The sequence below is a fragment of the Ambystoma mexicanum genome, chromosome 4p (genome assembly GCF_040938575.1).
Source record: "Ambystoma mexicanum isolate Mex_15411 chromosome 4p, UKY_AmexF1_1, whole genome shotgun sequence".
In the NCBI taxonomy this organism is placed as follows: domain Eukaryota; kingdom Metazoa; phylum Chordata; class Amphibia; order Caudata; family Ambystomatidae; genus Ambystoma; species Ambystoma mexicanum.
The window spans coordinates 421,021,983-421,044,411 of NC_090927.1; the positions used below are offsets into that span (position 1 = coordinate 421,021,983).

General features: G+C 41.1%; 1 long non-coding RNA gene across 1 annotated transcript in view; it reads right to left on the minus strand.

The window, feature by feature from the left end:
* The window catches only part of LOC138452590 (uncharacterized), a 349,488-nt gene that overhangs the window by 186,353 nt on the left and 140,706 nt on the right, over positions 1-22,429 (minus strand). The gene's annotated exons all lie outside the window — the stretch shown is intronic.

A 22,429-nucleotide genomic window follows, 5' to 3' on the forward strand; every position in this document is an offset into this window, starting at 1 on the left:
TTATTAAATAAATAAAGTACCTCGTTCCTGTGTCGAGATTTGAGTAGGGTTGCAGTGAGATGTGCACCTTGCCCCCTTTTCTGTACATCGGCCAGGCTTAGTTACTCCATACAGACCCTTTCAAACAAACTATTTCAGACTTCTGTGGACCTCCCGGAGTTGAAGTGGACATCAAGTGAGAAGACCTTGCCTTTAGCTTAGGAATTCCTTGGACTGCATTTCCCTTTCGATCAGGTCTTCTCTAAAGACCATCCTTCCTTCCTTTTCTTTCGCGTCTCCTTTCCCTTCCTTTTGTGATCTTGTTTAGGGTGATGTAAATCAATACTGAGCAATTAGGTAAGAGAAAATGTTATTTTAGTAGTAAGCTCTTCATAGGTGCTTTGTATGTCATCATATTGTTTTGATTTCTTGAGTACATACATTTATGCTGTTGGAGATATGTTAGTGTTTTATCTCCCCCTTATCGTCTCGGATTTGTATCTGCATTGAACATGTACCTGTTCATCTGACAAATATGGGCCCCATCCTTTTCTCCAACGGGTTCAGAGGCTTCCTATTTTAGATGTGTGTTTCCATTGTAAAGCACCCATTTATAGCTCCCTCTTCAGCCCTGCCCTCTAACACCCTAACACTTGGTTTTCCTTACCCAGAACCACCTCAGATGACTACTATTCCTTTGTATTTAACATGTGTCTACACAACCTCACCTTGTTACATGCTGCCCAAACTGGTCACACAATCTTTCCTTTCTATATTCTAAATGTTTAGACACATACCTTACTTTTATCTTGCTTGTAGCCACCTTCATTACCTCCTTATTAGCCTTTGATGCCCCCAACCTTTGCACACATTCCTCATTTTCTGATAATGCAGCATTCTTAGCTTATTGGTGTCTCCACCCTGTGATTTCTCCTACTCTCCTATACATCTCCCGACTCCTCCGTTGTTCTACGGGCCTTCATCAACTCCCTTGTGCTCTCATGTAAATGTCTTGGTTCTTTGCCTACATGAAACACATGGATTTAGAAGCATTGTGTGAAAATAGATACTCAAGAAACTCACTCCATGGTTCTCCTGAGGACACAAGGCCTTTGCTTTCAGTTTCTGATGTCAATGCTCGAGTCGGGGGATTTGACTTATCTGCTTTCCATCACCCATCATTGAGACCTACCCAGCTCTCTTTCCTGCATCTCTCTTAAATCAGGAATCACCTGGGGCACCTGGCATTTCCGCATCATATGTATGAAACCTGATGCCTGAGGCACTAGATGACACATCCAGCTACACTTCCCTGCTCATTCCTCCGTTTTATGTTGAATGCTTAGCAGTTCTCTCTCAAGCCATTGAAAGTCACAGCATAGACTAGTTGTACATTTCTTAACCCCTCTGTCCTTCCCTTCGACACTGTTTACCAGACCTTTTAGCTTGCCAGAGTCTACTGAGTGGTTAATGTTGCATTTATCACCAACTGTGTGTGTGTGTATCTACTATTGACTATCTGTCTGTTGTGCAACAGATAGCTCTATCTATTGTGTAATATGTTCTTCTCATGTTCCTGTCAAAGGCTTTGGAAACCATGTATATATTAGTGGTCTGCATAGAGTATGCCACAGCACCTGTTTACTTGTTTAGCTGTAGCTAGCAGGATTCATATTTGCCATCTAAGCAGCACGTTAAATGTGTTTATTTCGGCAGTTTAAAGCTGATGGAGAGAGAAAGGTCACTTAAGAACCTGTATGAGGAATACATTATATATTTCAATCAATTGAGCATCAGATTTAACGAGAAAGGACCCCCTCCCAGCCCAGCACTGGACACATATGATTTGTTAGGGAAAATCGACATCATCATCCCTTCTGTCCTTGCGTCACAGCCGTTTCCATCCTCCCAAGCATCTCTAACGACCCCCACCACCTTCCGCCACCCATTGGCTCCTTCAGGATCACAAGACCTCGCCCCTCCTTAGCAGGACATGACAAGGAACCAACTCTTGATAATAACCTTTCAGATATCAAGGGTCCAGGCTTTTTCTATTTGACTGTACTTGTCTGTGTTTGACCACTCCATTCCCATATCTTCTGTGACCAACAACATATATCTTTATGCACAGTCGGTTTTTGACTTTGCTATGGTTGGCTCAGGTTTGGCAGTCAAATAATTTACATTCTGGAGTTTGACATCTGGTACAACATATAGAGATGTCCAGGGAAAAATGCTATCAAACATGCAAGACTGCCAGAGCAAACTCTCAAATGCCTCACATACCCCACATTATCTAAAGTAAAAATATCTAAATCTGAGTTGGAAACACAACCAAATTACCTAACACTTTATGGAGCACATCCTCATTCTCCATTTTGCAGAAGTCCACTGAAAGGGACTTAAGTGCACCCCGTCTCGGGAGGATAGGTCAGGGTCAACGTGCTTGCCTTGGAAACAAGATGACACAGAGTAACCCAGGTTCGATTCCGGGTCCGCGCTTAGATACCTCTGGGTATTAAGCTCGTTATAAATAACCTATCATATCAAAACATTTTCTTCCCCCACTGCATCCATTCCTCCCTTTTTTTGTAACATCTCGTTCTGCATTTCCCTCTTCTTACCTCTTCTCAACAAATCTCTCTTCTCCAGCAGACTGCCTGGATGCCCGCGCTGGGAACTCAGGATGCAAGAACATGGTGCTCTGAAACTACTACAGTAGTGGTTTGGCATAGTATCAACGCAGATTAGCATGACATACCAATACATAACCTAAGGAGAATTTTCCCAGTCAGCCAATGAAAGGGTGGAAGCATTGAATGGTGCCTTTTTGCATGTTTACCTTGACTCCTGATACCACCTACTTGGGTAATTTCTTTTCTGGCACAGTCTTGTCTCATGACGTAATGATTAAGAACGTTCCCTGTATGTTGCATTCACTTGAAAGTGATCTAGTCATAATAATGGATATCACACTCATGTCATGATGATAGCTCACTTCTCTTACAGCGCATGTCAGCACACTCTCTCTGTCTCTGTGCATAAACGAATGCATATATGGCTCCTGTAGGACGCTTCTTCTTCACCCTGTTCTTCCCTATTTCCATTTGCTCTTGTGTGCTCCTTGCATTCACTTTTACACAGCAAACTCCTAACTCCCTCATTGTCACAGCTGGTTTTGGAAATCACATACTAATACCTGCTCATTGGCAGGGAATGCCTAACCACCTTACCTAGTAATGAATGATCCATACTTCAAGGGCACACTTGAGCGTATCTTAGGTCCATCACAACACATTCTACTACCAATATCAAGGTACTCGAAAACTGCCATCACTGGAAAATGCTTGTTACCATGATATTTATTAATTTCACTCTTTCGGATCAGTGTTTTCACTGATACACTGTCTTTTGCAATGCAGGCACACCCAGAACCAAAATCACATAGCATAACCCTCAATCCGTACTGCTCTTATTGAAGTGCTAGTGTGATTCTATTATGTTCCTGCTTCTACCTTCCTCTGACCTTTTCCCTATGCTTCCCACTACAGTCGGTTTACTCGAGGACGGGGCACAATTCACCAATTCCATGCCAAGTTCTGGCACTGCAAGACCACTGTGGTTATGCTGGATAGAGTATGGAAGCTTATTTATATAACAGAACAGAAACCTGTACAAAGAGCCACACACTTCTGACGTTTTAATGTTTGCCCCAGATCTCACAGTATTAACAAGAGGATGATTTTAAGTGTTGGGTGCTGAGTGACAACGTAGACAGCTCGGGTTTCACTCTCATTGTCAATGATGACACTCAAGATACCTTGGTTTATGACATAACTTGGTTGACCTACCCCATGTAGACTGCAAAATATATTACAGATATCCCCTTAAAAGGAGATGAAAACAATTAGCACTTTTATCAAGTAAACAATTAGCACTTTTATCAAGTAAAAAAAAAAGTTAAGTACAAAAACAAAGAAAATCCTATCACAACAGGGATATAACACCTACATACTCTATATAGAATACCAAAATGTATATGTTACTTTTGCCTGTAATATGGCTATGTATGGTTTCTAAGCGCGGACCCTGGGTTCGAACCTTTGTTGCTCCAAGTTTCTTGCTTCCAGAGCGAGCGTGTCGTCCCTGAGCTATCCTCCCCGAATTCAAACTGATTGCTTACAATCATTAATTCTGATCCAAAATATAAATAATTCTCATGTAAGATTTAAGACTGTGTGTTCAGCTAACCCGAATTTTATGTTCGAAAGTAACACATTGCATATCTAATAGCCACCCTGCTTGTGATGCAGCTGCATTTATGAAACGTTTTGAAGTCTTTCATTTTATTACCTATTCCAGGTTATTAGCAAAATTTAAAATGGGCGGTCTTGGGAATCATTTTCTCTCATGGCCCGCTTGCTATTGTATTAACATAACAGTGTCTTTTAAAGGCAAACGTGACATATCTGATGGTAAAATAGTCTCCAAGGGAGTCCTTCAAGGTTCAATAAAGGGACCCTTATTATTAATGAGCAGTATAAATGAGTTCTCTACGGTCTGCAAAGCATTCAGCATGCATCTTTGTCCAGGCGCCGCAGAAGTATACAAGCGCGGTCAATTTATTTCTAAAATCCAATTACACTTCTCTCAGATGTTGATTTACTTTAGCTCTAGTTTTAACCAAGTGGCCTTGTTATGAACAGAAATCGAGCAATTTAATGTAAACATTATTCAAATAAATGCACTCTGCAAAATGTGGAGATGTAATACTGTCAATTTAAAAAGTACATTGGAGTTCCGCAACCTTGGATTTTGGACATTGTCCAGTGCTTCTCGGGTTATCTCATTAACGTGTCTACAGTGGACTCTCATTAGACGCTACAATCTCACTAAAGGTTCTAAAAATGGCATAAGACTCTTGGCTATGCTTGCACCCTATTCTTCACTGTAATGTGACTCGATTGTGTGTTTCTGGTGGTAGCCCCCGCCCCCTTTTTTTGTTAATGCTGCTTAAGTTACTTTTTCCGTTCTGTCATATGTAACATTGATGTGACCCCATTCTTATGTTCTGTCATATATGGTTGAAGAGTAAAAATAAATATGTAAATAAACATAAGATAGTTTGCTTTCCCTTTTTTTCTTTCTTTCTTTCAAAGTCAGCATGGTTTCCCTGGCTCCCACCAGAGGCGTTGCTAGGGGGGGGGATAAGGGGGCTATAGCCCCTGGTCTTTTGGTTGTAGCCAAGGATGGAATCTCAGGAGCTACAACCAAAAGGCTAGCTAGCCCCGAGTCTCGACAGTTCTGACATCAGCGTAGCCCCGGGTCTTTTCCAGACCTAGTAACACCCCTGGCTCCCACTGTCGAGCCCTTATAGGAAAAAGCATTTGAACATCCTTTGAATGAACTATAAAACATTTCTCCTGCTGCCCGGATAGTGCCATACACATAACACCTTTGTGTCGATAGACTATTTTATGCATGATGTTTAATCATGACGATTGTACTATGATAGTGATGAAGGAGCTCAGTCACCAAGGCGCTGCCCCAACAAGAAGCAACACAGGGAATTGTGGATGAACAATGGGGTATTTGGGAACTCATCTCAGAACTTGACTGACTTACTAGTAAGGGGGACACGTGGAAGTCTTTACTGGAATACTGGCATCTGAGAATACATAATGGAAGGGTTATCAGGGATATTACAGCTCAGCAAGGGATATTGATACAGCACTTCTTTCGCAAACTGGCTCATAGACGGCATGACATCATCGCGTCTTCACGTCATCTGGTTCATTGTTCAAATATGCACCTACGATATCTACCCATTGATCCATGGCACAAATGTGTTGCTACATGCAAATGCCTTATTAAACTATTTGCACATCTCAATCCCAAACAGTCATCCAAGGATTACATCTACTCATGTTTTTCCAAATGTCATATCATAATGCTCCAACTAATCAATGGGGACCCTAAATTAGTGTATCAGTAATTTATATTACATCATCTGGGCACTGTTGAGACTTCAGGCCTTATTTTGTGCCATTCTATGCATTTATTTAACCCTGTCTGGTCACTCCGTGTCAGGAAAACAATGTCCTGTTCTTTTCTCAACAACCACTCAGTGTCTGCTATGCTATCCTTTCCTTGTAGTACCTTTTAGAGCACAGTCCATTCCAGTTCATCACGTTTATGTTTCAATTTCTGAAAATGTTCCACTAATGGTGCTGTTAAGATATGATTTCTTAGTCAGCTCTTCTGTTCTTTTATACTTGTCTTGATCTTCCTTTTTGATTTCCCAATATAGAGCAAGAGACATGGGCACCACACAGCATAGACCACCATCTCGGAGTTGCAGTTGGTAAGGAACAATAACCCGGTTGACGTGAAGAGGTGATGGTGTCATGGCATCTACGAGTCAGTATGCGAAAGTAAATACCGCCATGTATCGACATCACTTGCATGTATTATTACAGTGGTTGGGTTGATACGCTGTTTTAGATCCACCATATGCAAACCGGTTTGGGCAGTAATACAGAATTCCCTACTGAAACTGGCGCCCGATGCAATGCTGCACTACAGGCCAAGACTGATTGATATATGCTATGGCAATCACAGCATAGAGTCGCTTGATGAAGTAAGTGCCTGCCGCTTAATCACACGCCAGTCAGAATCCGTGTATGTACTCTATACACACAGATGGAGTATATAAAACAGGAAACTAAACACATATTTTCATGCTCCCAATTATAATGAGAAGGAGCTGTCCCCCGAACTTGGTCAAATGCAGGTTACTAAGAAACTAGCACAAAGATTACTGAGTAAGTGCGTTGCACACTGATGTACAGTTTTGCTTGCAGCTTATGGCTAAAAGCACAAATATTTGCTACAATCAGGTAGCAGAGAAAAGACATAATGCTTTTCTGCTGATATTAGAGCTATTTCTGAGTCACCAATGTTTGCATATTTGCTTAGACTACATTAAAGAGAGGGATGTAGAGTGTGATTCTGTGAGTTGGTGCAACGTAGAGAACCAATGAGAATGGAAATCTCACAATGTAGAGGCAAATATAGTGGCAGAACAATATAGAAGCTAGGTGGTCTGAGTATCTATGAAAAGTATTATCCCCAAAGAAGTTCCATGATTGAGGCAGTGTAAAGGAACGCAACATGTTGGGCATCAGACTGAATTCGATTTGGGAATATTACAGAGTCATTAGGTTTGCCTTTTTGTGAGTGAGTGTTTTTTAGATGTGAATTGTACTTTGCATACAATGATCTTTAGCACTTTAGATAAAGGAGGTAAGTAGCATGACAGCACCTTTGGAGTAATGCACGCACACTTTAATAGAGATGGTGTTTACACAATGTCTTTTTCATATTTATGTGTTTTTAACTGTATGTATTTGATGTATTTGATGGTATGTCAAAAATAAAATATGCTATTCATGTGTGTCTGCTGTAGACACAACTTTGAGAATAAAATAACAGTTACATTATATAGAGCTGTTGGAGCCTTTAATTGTGCTAGCACCTCATAGAGCGGTAGGTTTTGATGTTATATTGTTAGACTATAGACCAGGGATAACCTTCCCTCTGTATATAAAAAAACAACCCCCAGGTCTCTTGAAGTGTTTATATGCCTGCATTTAAATCACATGCACATATGTTAGAAACTCATAACCACACATTTTCATCACGGGTAAATGTTATTTTTCTATGCAACCTTTTTCTGGTACCATTACTTGTTTTTGATACTGAAGAAAATAAAATGTATTGCTATGGTCATTTATTGATTAAATACGATTTTAAAATGCAAATTGAAAAGAGCTTTAATATAGTGGCCGATCATCGGGATTGTGGTCACATACTTAAGTGATGTTTAGAAGTGACCTTGCATTATTTAGGATTTGAATTTTTAGAAACATACTCAATAGTGCAGCTCTGGGTCTGACTGCATAGATTGTCACAGGCAGGCTGAGTTTAACTGGGTGATTAAGCCCATGTAATGCATATCGGATGTCTTGTGGTGACTTCCCCTTCATGAAGTAAAAGGAGATATTAATCCCTAAATGAGCCTGTTTGTTGACCACAAATTTTAGGGAGTGATTGTGCCAAACGGCATTTTATCGGGGATGCCCATTTAATGAGTGACAAATATATCAAAATATTAATAAAAAAACATTACAGCAGGGACCCGTGAGGTCCAGCAAGGTGATGATCAGTTGCATGGGAATAGTCAAAAACAAGAACAATGTCACTGCTTTGGCACATGGTCAAATATTTCATGAAGTACTCGCTATGAATCAAATGAATCATTACATGACTGCCCAGTTCATTCTTGATTATGGACACATACTATCTGACCTTATACAGCAAATGGCAATGACATGGAGGCAGGCAATTATGGACATGTCAGCAAAAGCAATTTGTTAGAACTACAGTGCCTAGACATCAATTATTAAGGAACCTAAGAATCTGTTGGTATACACTCATTACTAATAGCAGGAAAGTAGTTAAGACATAAGCAAAAGTATAGTCTTTGTGGGCTTCACTGGCCAGTAACAGCCCATGTCCTAAGTTGAAGACCAGGACATATATAGGGCATTGACGTGGGTCCTAAAGCCATTGCTAGCTGGTGAAATGGACAAGTGAGGTTCTTATTGCTATTAACAGCTAGGGTATAACACCAATCGTCCAGCGACACAGAGGCGTGCCCCTCCCACCCTTCTTTTTTGTTTGCACATCTAACTGGAGAAGGGGGGCACAGGAGGGGTTGCAGCTGGGCTACACATGCCTGATTTTGGAGTGAGCATAATGATGGTAACCTCCCCCCACACTGATGGCTAATTTAGAAATGGGACAGAGCTGGATCCTGGTTGGCTCTGCAATACAGTTATCAGAATTCCCTGCTGCTACAGCCTGGTAATTATCAGAGGGATTCATCCCTGCACACCTGAATCCAATAAACATCCATCAACATTGATGAGGCATGAAAGCGTGCTGGGGGGAGAACATCTTTGAACTGTTTGAGCTTACCGTAGCTTGGACCCAGAGTTGCGCCCCTGCTACCTCCCTTTTTTTGTTTGCACATCTAACTTGAGAGTGGAATTCCAGTGAGGCTGCTCCCAGGATACACATGTCTGATGTTGGAGTGCCATACTGATGGTAACTCCCCCCCTCCCCGATGAGGGCTAATATTGAAAAATGGGCGAGAGTTGGATCCTGGCTGGCTCTGCACTACAGTTCTGTAGTTATGTGCAGATTTGGCTTTCCAATGCTTGTGACATGAGATGCTCGAGTGAATAGTTTAATGTCATCTGTTCAACACCATGTTACTGGTAAGTCTCAGAGAAATACATATCATTTAAAAATAAATGAGGAATGTGGATGTATAATGATTACAATGCTGTCATTGCTCAGCTATGGAATGCAAATACTGATGTACAGTTTATTGCTGATAATTCAACAGCTGTTGCTCGTTATGTTACAGCATACATGACAAAAGCAGAAAAGAACAATGCAGCTGAAGTATGGGCAGATTTATCGTCAGATAAAAGACTCAGTCAAAAACTTGTAAACTTTGGTTTGAAGATGCTTTCCCATAGAGAGTGTGGTAGCTACCAAGCTGTAGATCAGCTAACTAATTTGCCTCTGTATGGACTTAGCATTAATGTAGTTTGGTTAAGTCTTGGACCAGCTAATACTAGAAATCGGGTATTGAAGCCACAGTACAGAGTTTTTGAAAACCAACTTGATTGATACATGTTATCCAATTCAATCAGAATTGTTGGAGGATATTTGTTTATATGAAGTAGCACAATGCTACTCATATCGAAATATTGAAGCAAGCAGTGCCACAGGATGCCTTAATGTGCATGGATGTAGTGGTTGTCTAGTGAGGCATGACAAAGCAAGTCTCATTAACCACATGAAACTGTCTTGCCAAAATGCACAGAAAAAGTAATGATTGTATTTTTGTAGTTTGCAGTTGTTCTTCCCATGGAATGCAGAGAGTGATTTACTAGTAAGTTTTAAAACTTTTGAAAACAAATTCTTTGCTACAAAATTCTTAATTACATATCCAAAATGTGAGCAGTATTTGGACTTCCTGGAGAAAGAACTACGTCAAGAAGAACTTTTGTCAGCTGAATTGGCAAAAGAGACTCCTGATGGCAGTCACGAATCTGCAGCAGGAAGTCAACTTGTTCTTGGTGAGCCAATTATTCAAACTGATGTTGAGCTTGCTATGGAGGAAGTAGAAATTGCAATGGAACAAAGTAAAGTTGTGGATGTGCGTTGTGATGAAATTGTTAGTAAACTTAATATAGAGCAAAAAGAAGTTTATGATAAAATTAAAGTTTCAAAATGTAACAACCTGCTTCAAACAATTCTTAATGAACAGAAATGCAAACCTTTCTTACTCCTATTTTATCACTGTCTCTCAATCACTTATAACTATGATTCAAACATTAATAATTTTCTGTGTAACAATTCCTACCGTACAGAACTTGGTATTTCCTTAAGAGGCTGAAGTATTTGTACCATATAATACAATGCAACACAAAACTTCCATTCACGTTTGTGGGTGCTGCACAATTTAAGCTAAACAGGTCTATGTTGTAATGACACTAGTTATTTCAAGAAATCAGATCTCAATGGGACCACCAGTTTTGTAGGATATTTTAATCGGCTGATGTCTAAGTAAGGGCAACTTTCCACCCACTCCAAACCATGCAGGCACACTTTTCATTTTCTTCTTATGAATCTGGGACACCAAATTTAATAGCATTGATTACTTACAACTTTCCTCCCCTTTCGGGACAAGAAACACACAGGGTTGCATAGGTCTATTTATTAACAAAATATACATAATTGATTATAAAATAAAAACAACTGATTGATAAACAAGTTATATTTCCATGAAGATGTCAAGACCAATGAAGCAAAATAATAATCACACAATTCACCTCAGTTTTCAATGCTGCAGTTATAGAAAAAGAGGCATTTGTCAAGCACACTTCACCATAGTTATTGATACATCTAATGTACCCTGAACATGCATGAGCCATGAATTTAATTTATGAGAGTCCAGGAGGTATATAACAGAGCATTTGGTATTGTTTGTTCTTTAGCTGTCATTTCAGGGATAGAGGTATTTATGATGAGCCTGGCAGTGGTACCGTCTTGGAAGTCCTGTGGGTATATGAATGTTGTTCCTGCCCCTTTTGGACCAGTTTGAGAGATCAAAATCTCAGATTAGACTACATAAATCTCCTGGTCAAGCTGAAATCCCATTAAATGTTCATCATCTGTTCATCATCTTAAGCTCTCCATACACAGATGCAGTCTATAAAAGCTCTGCCTTCGAATCAATTGCTATGTTGGCCTCCCTGTGAACTAGTTGCAGGCCAGTCAGTATCCCCATTGCTGAGAATCAAATGAATTCCAACTCTTTGATAGTGCAAGGCAGATCAGTTCTGTTGTTACTTGGGTAGGTGAATTGAACAGAAAAGCAGCTGTCAGAGTTCAAACCAAAGCTGATGCTTTATTCAGGTTGGTTTCCACCAATTGCCACTTTTGAAAGTTACATTTTTCTGTGCCCCTAGATTTAACATTTCTGCCAATAAATAAGAGTTATATGACATGTTCTTATACTTGAGATAATTATCTTGTGCCTTGTCACTATATTGTGATGGGAGGAGACTTGCAAATACTGCCCATGTGTTTTTCAAATGCAGTGCACAGGCTGCATCTTATATATTTGTATTGATCATCGCGCCTTGTTCTGCTTCTTTACTTTGAATTAGATGTGTCTACAGTCCTAATACACCCAATGCTTTGCATGCTACAACTCTTAAAAATGTACACTTTTTCTCTATGGGAAAACAGGGTTTTCGATTTTTCAACAAATATTTCCAAAATGTCCATTTATGGGGTTCTGTGATAAGCTTTTTTTTGGGCAAATTGTTGCTCAAAAAAGAAAACAAAAGGCTAACAAAATATTCTTCAGATTACTTCACCGGCATATGAAGAATGGGGATTTTGGAATAACAGTACAGCTCTCACATTCATCTCTGGAATAGCATATCTGTTCTTCTCTGTTTCGGATTGGTTTCGTTCAAAAAAGACCTACACTTCAGAAGTTCCCCCAGAGATAAAAAAAAACAGTGCTGGGCTGCTCACAGGGAGGCATGAAGCAATGGAGTATTGTCAGTCATATGTGCATACCTACTGAAGGCAGGTGTGTGTTTAAACATAGTCAATTGTGTGTCCATCTCCACTAAGCTTTTTGCCCACAATGACCACCTACATTTAAGCTTAGGATAGAATTTTTTAGGGGGGGTGGGAAAGAGCAAATAAGGGTTTTGGCGTGTGGGCAATAGTAAAAAAATAAGTGTGGGTGGGGGGCTTGGGTCCCCCCACAAAATAAAAAACAATGAGCACATTCAATGGATTTTGCACGTTTAAAAGCCCGGCGATGTAAAAGCATGCGATGAAATCACATGGAACCGTCCCTTTGACTTGTCAAGGCTGGTGTGAACATGGTAATGCCTTGTGCTTCTCTGCAATTGGGTGGGGCGGAAAAGAAAAACAAGCTGTTTGGCTTGCAACAGGAGCACTAACCAGCCTCTGGGATGCTTCTTGGGCAGGGCTTTTAAAGACCTGGTAGGGCTTGGGGAGAAGTGAACCTCAGCAACCTAACATTACACAGAGTAGCAGATGGGGCTGGGCATGTGTCAGTCAAGTGTCAGTAAAGAGCCATAGAAAATGCTATAGGTAATGTAATGAATGGAGTTTGGCTCACCACGAAGACCTGCATAGGCATTAAACCTTTGAATGCTGAACACCTCATGATAGGTGACTGGGTTAACCCACAGCCTTGAAGGTGTGGCCATCTATAGTTAAAAAATGTTCAGGCAACCCATGGACCTGAAATCTGAGGAACCCAAGATGCCATAGGGGGTGCATTACTCAGGTAGCACTGCTGAGTATGGTGTCTGACTGACCCACCAATGGCCCATTTCCCATTCCATTGGTTTGCCTTTGCAGGCTCTGGTAAATGTCTCCGAAAGACAATGAAAAAGGCAGAGTTGTTCAGTGATGTTAGGAAGAGTTGGGTGGGATAGAGTGGGGTGCGTATGGAAAGGAAGAGTGGGTAATTTCTTTGCCACCTGTGACTGCAGACCACTAAGGTATCTGCAATACATTAATGACATCCTCCATATTTGAACTACTGGGGAACATGACCAGAGAAGATTTACTGAATTCCATGCAAGGTTCAACATCAAACTCTCCTACTCTCCTTAAAATGTGAATTTCCTTGACACAACCAGAACATTTAAAGATGGCCTGCTAATGACCACAGTATATCACAAACCCACAGATTGGCCCAACTTCTTGAAGAGTGACAGCTTCCACCCAGTGCTCACAAAGCCTGCTGCAATATTCAACCAAGCAATATGGTACAAATGAATGTGCTCAGACCCAAGCGGCTGAGATAAAAACATAAAAGCTCTGAGATCTGACTTACTAAACCATAGATACAACTGAAGGATTGTGGGCAGACAGATCCACTGGGCAGCAAGAATCCCCTGCATCAACCTTCTGCAATACAGAACAACATATGCCCAACATTGAGTGCTGTTGGTTGTCTCATACAATCCAGAGTTCAAATCCCTCTGCAAGATTGCTCACGAAATTCAAGCAATTCTGGAAAAAAATGGTAGGAGGCGCTATGCAAATGCATGATAACATAATAAAACCATTGACAAATCTACCTCATTCTAATCACCTTCTCGACTAAACCTTACAAACCCTTCTAGCTCACTCACATTACCTCACCACATTATTCCTCATCCCACTTACTAACTATTCTTCACTCCATTCACCCACTCTGCTGCACACACTCTAATGTACCCACTCTCCATTACTCTGTTCACCCACTGTACTTGACCCATTCTAACTCACCACACTCACCCACTCTGCCTCACCCCACTCACCTACTCCCCTCCACCCCATACTACCTCCACCCACTCTACTTCACTGCACTCACCCACTCTACCTTAGCCACCCACACCTGCTCACCCACTCTACCCCACTTGATTCACACTATCTACCTCACAGCATTTACCTTTTCTGCCTCAACCCCCACCCACTCTACCTCACCCCCTCACCCAAGGCCATTGCTGAATGTGTTTAAAGTGGGATGGGGATGTGGGTGTATATAGTATACTGTATCAAAACATGCAGCACAGGAAAGAGATTATTACTTTTTAGCTGAGTGCCTTTTCAGTTTGTAGCTGAGTACATTGTTACATATGGGGATGGGATAAAGTTTATTAATGCTTCTCCAGCTTTCATCGTCTGAGTGAGCCAGGTGTGAAGTAGTGAGAGCGTTCACCTCTTGTGGCAAGAAGGTAGGTTTGATTCTCAACTCTGCCCACACTTTCTTGAATAGATATGTTTTTAATTTTGTTTTGGTGCTTTTATTTGGATGTGCCACACCAATTATAATAAAAAATCAAAATAAATATTATAGGGCGGTGAAAGCCGCCCTATATTTAAAGTGAGTTGGACTCCCATAGGTACCTCCTAAAATTCTATTGTTAATAACTTTCGATCAGTAACGGATTGGGCTGACATTTCAAAAGTGATTAGTGACTTGCTTGCTCCCCCAGACTGCAAAGTTTCATAAAGATTTGTCATAAAATAAAAACTTTATCAAGAAGACAAAAACATTTATTTTCCAAAGTTGGGGACATCCCATTAATTTTCTGGTAGACAAACAAGGCCAATTTTTGGATTTGGACCTTGTCTGAAACAACTTGACCACAAAGCGTTCAAAAGCATGCTGTTGGTGGTTTGGGTTTATTACGTGCAGTAGTTATTTAAATATTTGACAGAGGATGGGGTGCCCCTTCTCCAAAATACATAGCTACATCTCTTTTTTTAATGTAACAGCTGCCACCTTCTTTTTTTCTTGATGTGTGTGATAGCTGAGATTATAGCCGAGGTTATGGACAAATTAAACATAGGAAAAAAGCCATTTGCAGCTATAAAAAGATGCAAATGCCATCGGGCTAGAGATGGGGGAGTAATTAGATGGCACCAAGTGAGATTTGGGAGTTGGAGCGGGTCTAGGGACTGAGTTTGCAACACAAAGCTTTCTGTAGCATCAAATAGCTGACATCTCAAAGCAAACTGTGTCACAGAAACAGCATGTGTTGTGGGTGGAAAGGGAGAACGCAAGGAGGCATCTGGGGAGTGGGGGGAGCCGGCACATGATAACTGTGGTTATGAAGTATGAGTCGTTCTATGCTGCGGTTATAGTTTTATAGGGGTGAAAAATCACAGGCCATGACCAGTTACTCGAAAGTCACCCAGGTCTCCTATCCATGCGATAACCAGGACAGACCCTGTTTAGCTTCAAAGTCAGGAAGGGGCCAGCCTCCTCAGGCCGCGTTGCCTAACATATAAGCAGAAGTTACAAGACCACATGGTTTGAGGGGTCGGGCCCTTTCCTTGCTTTGAAGCTAAGCAGGGTCAGTCCCATTTTGAAGCTAAGCAGGGTCAGTCTGGTTACTGCATTGATGGACGACCAACTGAGCATCCACATTATTTTTTGGAAACATTGCTACTGTCAGTCCTTGAAACGGTTGCCTCTGAGAACTTATTTTTGCCTTTTGCTGAATTGCATTCTGATATTTGTAGTCTCCCAGTCAGGATGGGAGGAATAATGCCACAATTGTACAAGTTTTGCCAAACATAGTTCCATAATTATTTATATATTTGAGTGAGCCTTTTGTATGTGTACTTTTCAATATATGTGAGGAGGGGAAATGATGAGAGAGCAAGTAAGTCATGAGTATTTTCCCACCATATGGCAAGAAAGTTTGCAATCCTGGACGCTGGTGTAGTTATTTTCCCTTGATTGTGTCTGTTTTTCAGGGCACGAGTAAAGTACACATGTGGGTGGACAACATAAACACATTTTGTACGGCAGACACAGTCCCTTGTTTCTTTTTTTTAGATTGGCAAGCTTGATCAGGTATTTGGCTACCATGATTTTACTCAGGTTAACATGTTTCCTGTGCAGACGCTTACTCACAAGCACTGGTTTCGTTTTGGGATTTTGTTCTGCAGTGAATATTTCACAACAGATTGCTGCGTTCAAAAAGGTGATCACCTTTTATACTTTACAAGCATATTTATTGGAACATTTCCTCTCTCAGGTTATTTTTCTGGTGTTCGTTACTTTTTGTATAGGTCCAATGCCATTTAGTCTTGCACTTGTAGGAGAAGGTCTAATGAGATACATTATTATATTTCACTTTAAGATATATGTTCACTTACTGTGCGTATATTCATGGGTGCCAGCTTTTGATTTCCGTTACGGGGGCAAAAGTATCTGGGAATATGTTATGCGTGCAGACGATCATTTTTTACAATGTTTTCAGTGCTCCTTAAATGCAGTTAGTTGTGTGATGTACCACAATAGTCACCAAGAGACCATCTATAAATCATAATTTAAAACGTGATATTATTACAGCTACTGTGGGTTTCCAAGGCATGCAGCAATTGAATTTCAAGTCCATACTGCAAGGGGGTAAGGATGTATAGGTCAAATGTGGGTGCTCCTTCTCACTGACGGATCTTATCTGGAGACAAGTAAATACAGGTAAAGTAGTTATGCCACAGGAATTGCTTATGGCTGCTTTTGAGCAACTGCGCTACCCAACACATATGTCGAAACAGTAAGTTGAGCCTGACATTTAGGAGGACTAGTTTGTCCCCAACCTACAAGAATACCTTGACAAATTTGTGGAATAATGCACTACTTGCCACCTCTAAACACTCAGGACGTTGCATGGTACATTTTCCTGTCCAACATTACCCTTTGGAGAGATCCACACTGACTATGTGGACACGATAAACAGTTGAAGTAACTATTGTTGTCCTATTATTGTTGTGTGTGCGTTCTTTTCTCCTTGGATTGAAGTGGGCCCTTGCGTAAAACGAGATGCTAAATCTGTGGCAAAGTTTAGTATGAAAGGTCTTTCCTCACTAGGAGATATGTGATGTCCCAAGGTCTGCACTGCCAGAAGCAAAGGGAAGCAAAGTGGGAGCATTTTGCTAACTGGACGCACTCCCTGTCAGCGGATTGAAGGAAAAGGAGAGGATGCGAGGATTGCCAGAGCTGACTGGTAAGCCCCGAGAGAGAAATGTGTTACTGGAGTGCTTGAGGGCTTGTGACACACATAATTATCAACAGGAGCAGGCCGAATTGAAATAAAAGAAGGATCTGATACAAACATGAAATGTGTCAAGAAAGGTGTGATGAGCTAATGCTAGGGAAAGAAAGGTTAATATAATTGCAGTTTGAAAAAGGGGTCAGTGACCCAATGCTCAGAAAGGGAGACTTCTATAAATACAAACAGTGTGAAGAAGGGTTTGGTGGTCCAATGCTTGTAAAAAGAGACTAATACAAACACCAATGGTGTGAAGAAGGGGTCTGTGACCCAATGCTTGGAAAGAGAGATTAATACAAACATGAAAAGTGTGGACAAACTAATGTTGGGAAAAAAAGACTTATATAAATACGAGTGCTGTGGGAAACGTGTTGGTGGCCCAATATTGGAAAAGTATTATTTCTTGGACAAAAGGAAGAGTGAATCGAGAGTGGAAAAGTCCTATCAGGATAGTGAAGCAGGCAAACAATGAGTCTGGGAATCACACCCACGATAGGGTGTAAACATTCATGGCAGGAGAGTAAACCAGGCACTGTGAGATCATGTGACCCACACCCAAGAAACAGAGGTGTGGTATCCCTACAGGAGAGTAAACCAGGAACAAAAAGAGAAGTAAACCTGAAAAAAATACAAAACAAATACAAAAGGAAAGATGCATACCCCTTGTAAGAAACGGTAAGAAAGTTGTGATACACTGGCAGGCGAGTACACCATGGGTAAAAGAGGAACAGTCAAAGGAAAGTGGAAGAACCATACCTTTTTAAAATTAATGGTGATGCAGAGTGAGATAAACTGAATAGTCAAGCAAATCATATGTGTAAAGGAAAACTCAAGGGAAGGCTCATGCCCCTGGAACAACCTTAAAGTGTTATAACATAGTGATTGGTGAAAGTGGAAGGAACAAAGGGAGAGAGTTGTTTTTCATAAAACTGTGGAAACATAAGAAGTGGAGAAACTCAAGGAAGAAGGCATTCCCATTGAGATTATGAACTGAAACATTATATGGAGATATAGGGCCTCATTACACGGAAGGCGGTAATGGTTAACGGCCACCGTTAATGGTAACGGTGACCGTTAACCATTACCGCCTTACTACGAGGTCCCTTAGCGGGTAGGTGCTTTAACGCCTGCTTTTTGCAGGCGTTAAAAACCAACCCGCTAAGGGACCTCGGAGCTAATTACAGCACCGCAAAATTGCGGTGCCGTAATTAGCGCCTTCCCCATTACCATACAGCCCTATGGGGCAGAAATGGGAATGGGGAAGGGCAATGGCGGAAGGGGGATTTACCGCCCCACCAACCTTGGAATGGGGCGGTAAATCCCCTTTCCGCCAAGGCGGTGCCGGTATTTTACCGGCATGGCCATGGCGCTAATAGCGCCATGGCTCACCGCCTTCCGTGTAATGAGGCCCATAGACACAAGGATAATACCACTGGTCGTAGTGGGCAGGATCAAATAGGAGCAGTGCTCCTCTGCTTTTTTCAATTAAGATTTAATTTATTTTAAATAGAATGGTTTCACTTTAAATATAAATGTGCAGGAAGAAGTTGAAACTTGCACTTCAGTGCACTGAATGTTTCCTTAAACAGCAGGCACATTTGTTTAGGGGGTTGTATGGCATGTGGGAGGGGGCATGGTGATGGGGTTTTTAGGGAGCAGGGACAGGACAGCAGGGAGAAAAGCTCCACTTCTTAATTTCATACACCAAAACCACTGGGTAGTACCCTTTTTACAACAGTGGAACACTATTTGATCTTTTTTTGGAAGTACTGGGCAGACTGTGAAAAACTAAAAGAAACATTGAAGAAAGGGGGACCCTTCTTCTCTTGGAAATGTATATCCTTTTCTTTTCTGCACCTTGAATTTCTATGTTTAGAACTTTGAAAGAAAACTATAAGTGTATAGCTTCCAGAAATTCCCTTGCACATATTACTTTGAGTTTAGCGTGTAAGGCTCAGTGTAGGATTTTTGGACACATGATAGATTTGACACAGACATTCATTTGGTTTGTTGAGGCTGGTAAATCCCTCATAGACCTAGTGACAGGTAGGATTTCCCCAACCTCTTTTATTATTTTGCCAATAAAAGTTCTGTTTAACATTGAAAAGTGTTACTGTGCCTGAGTGTTAGTCTTGATCCCTTGCAATGTGCACCACCCCAAAACAGATAATATGTGGTGAAACCACATGACAGTGGTGGGAAGAGTGAAGTCAAATGGGAGCTTCTACATTTGTGTTCTTATATCCCAAGAAAAAGGCACCCCCAAGTTGTTTATCCCACAAGAAATGTCAACTCTTATAGCCCAATCTTTAGTGCACCTGGGCCTTTGCAGAGTATAAAGCCTGTTTTATGGGCAAATGGTCCAGGCAGTATAATGGACGGAGATGAAAGCGAGTGTGCCAAGAACAAAGAGTAAGCACATTGTCAAATAAGGCCACTACTGAAATTGGAAGGTATGCTGTTTTCCAACAATAGATGGTTGAAAGGTCTAGTGAGCTGTACAGCAGATGTCTACTGGGGTATTTGGAAGATGTAATGTCACGTGTCAACCAGAAATGTTCTAAAATGTGGAGCACCTATGTATCAAAATACACCTGGATCAAACTGAAAGAAAAGCCTGCTAAGGATGCAGATACTGACAGACTTTTCCTATTGATTCAGGAGAAATAGCACTGTACTCGTAGGAACAAATGAAAGTTGCATAAGACTTTATTTATTTCCGACCTGACTTATGGCACATCCGCATTGATGCATCTGTACTGGCAGTGCGGACAATACGCTTATCTCAACTTTCCCCCATCCTGGAGAGGCATCTGTTCTCACACCACATTACATACTGCTGTTCTCATAGTGCCTGATTCGCACTTGACTGTCACAAACATGCCAACCCCAGTTGCAACTGAATCCCATCCCCATCAGCATGCTCGCCCCACACTAAGAGCCCATCGACAAGAGAGGTTGAATTATTGGTCCCAAGACTCATCTGAGAAGCTCAAAGCGATCCCAGGGCAATCCCGTCTGTTCACAAAGACAGAAACATTTTCTACCTCCCTCCTTGTGCCTAGCAACCAATGCAAAGTGGTTGCAGATCACAAGGTGGGAGATGCGCCAGATAGTGAACCCGACAGAGCAGGGTCTCAATTCAATAAAAGCTATTTGTCTCATGATCCCCAGAACCGTATGGTTTGCTTTTATTTGAGGCCTTGAATGGGGGTGTGTGCAAGAAGATAGAAAATAGTTTGGTGCACTTATATACCCCCCAATGATGCGGACAATGGAACTGTAACCCATGCCATAGGAGCCCTCCACAACCTGCTGACTACTATGGAAAAAGAGCCTGGAGTGAGTGCTGAAGATTGGTTTGATTGAATATCTTCATGGGCCTCTTCTTCGTTGGGGATAGCTGTAAAGATACTGGTTCTTAGCATAGTCTTTTTCTTGTAATTCTACGTTTGTGTCAAATGATTCTACGGTGTTGCTCCAAGACACTGCCTAATAGTGCAATGATGAATTTGGTGTCTAAAACAACAGGTACACCTTCTCCCCTCACAAAATACATGTACACACAGACATAGACGTGGAATGGTGAAATATAGCACAGGATGGTAAGAGCAGAAAAAACAGTTTGTCCCCCAGTGACATTGTCTCACCTCCCACCTGATCCAGAGAATTATGTGGAACATTGGATAGATTTGGCAGGAAATGGATGTTGTGGTTTCATGACATGCATCCCAGATGAATATTCACGGATGGGGGAAAGTTGTGACATATGTGCAAAGTGTGGATGCCCAAAGACAATGATTATAGAAGAAGGTGGCTGGGTTAGTTAATGGAGGATTAACTAAAGAGGGAAGTATTGGGATGCAAGTGCCGCTTCCAAGTCAGGCAAAGAGATTTAGATTGTTTAAAACATATTAGCAGGCGCCCTATTGCTAGAAGTTCTCATTGGGTATGACAGAATGCACATGCACCCATTTGTAGTTAGCATTGACACATATTAAAAACAGCATATAGCCATACAGAAAGAGCGGCAATGTATTAACTTTGTGGTTGCAGAGGTTAAAGGTAGGGTGATGTACCTTGCATTTAGCATTAGTGTATGTTGTTATGATTTAAGGGATGTGTGAGTAGATAGCTGAGATGAGTAGGAGTATGAGAGGGAGTCATGGAAGTGTTGCAGTAAAGGCAGGTTGGGGGGCTAAGGAGTTCCACCATGTTGGATTTTAGGGCACGTTACAGGATGTGTTAGTGAAAGTGTGAGAAACAGGCCTAAAGTGAAGCTGTGGCTCTGTCCAGTTGATCCCGAGACAGCTCCCCTTTGATCTTGATTTCCCCAAGAGCGAAGTTATACTATCAACATCACAGGTAACCACGTTGTGTCTATAACAGTTCATTTAGTCCAGCTGCAGAGCTTGGAGGAGCTGGGAAAGGAATGTTGGGTCCATGGAGGAAGGATAAGGATACAGATGAATTCATGTTAACAGGGCATGAGGTTCTGTGATGCCAAGAGGCCTGGGGAAGATTGAGAGCACTACTACTCTCACTCAAAGGGTGGCCATCCTATTTGATCTGCAGATGCTGCTCTTTAGGTATCAATAAATAATATAATATGTTATTGTGTTATAGTTCTTTACAAACTTTACACAAAAAATAGAAGACAAAACAAATATTAATAACATATGTAAAAGGAAATAACAAAAGAATCTATTTACACTTAAAAGAAGGAAATAAGAAAGTTCACACAGCATCATATGTATATACAGTGTCCATAATCGTGTTAAACTTTCCAAAATGTAGACATAGTTAACTTGTCACATTAAAATTTTGATTCAATTTAATGAATTCATACTTCCTCAATTCCATAATCTGAGGACTTTCCTCTTAATTATCCTTAAAAAAGGTTTGATACATTGCCATACACTGAACAATGCAAGGTTTGTGGAGAGGGAATCGGTATTGATACAATAGATCAAAAATTCTAGCAACATAATAGAATCATATTTATGCACCACATTACCAAAAATTGTAACATACAACCGTCCCAATCTCAGGCACTCTATAAACATGTGTCTCATAGTTTCTGCAGTATCTTGGCACTTACATATACGACAGAATCTATAACTGTTTCCCAGTTTCCATATAGCACTCCAAACTGTTCTAAGGGGTAATTGGTTAATCCTCGTCAACAGCCGTAA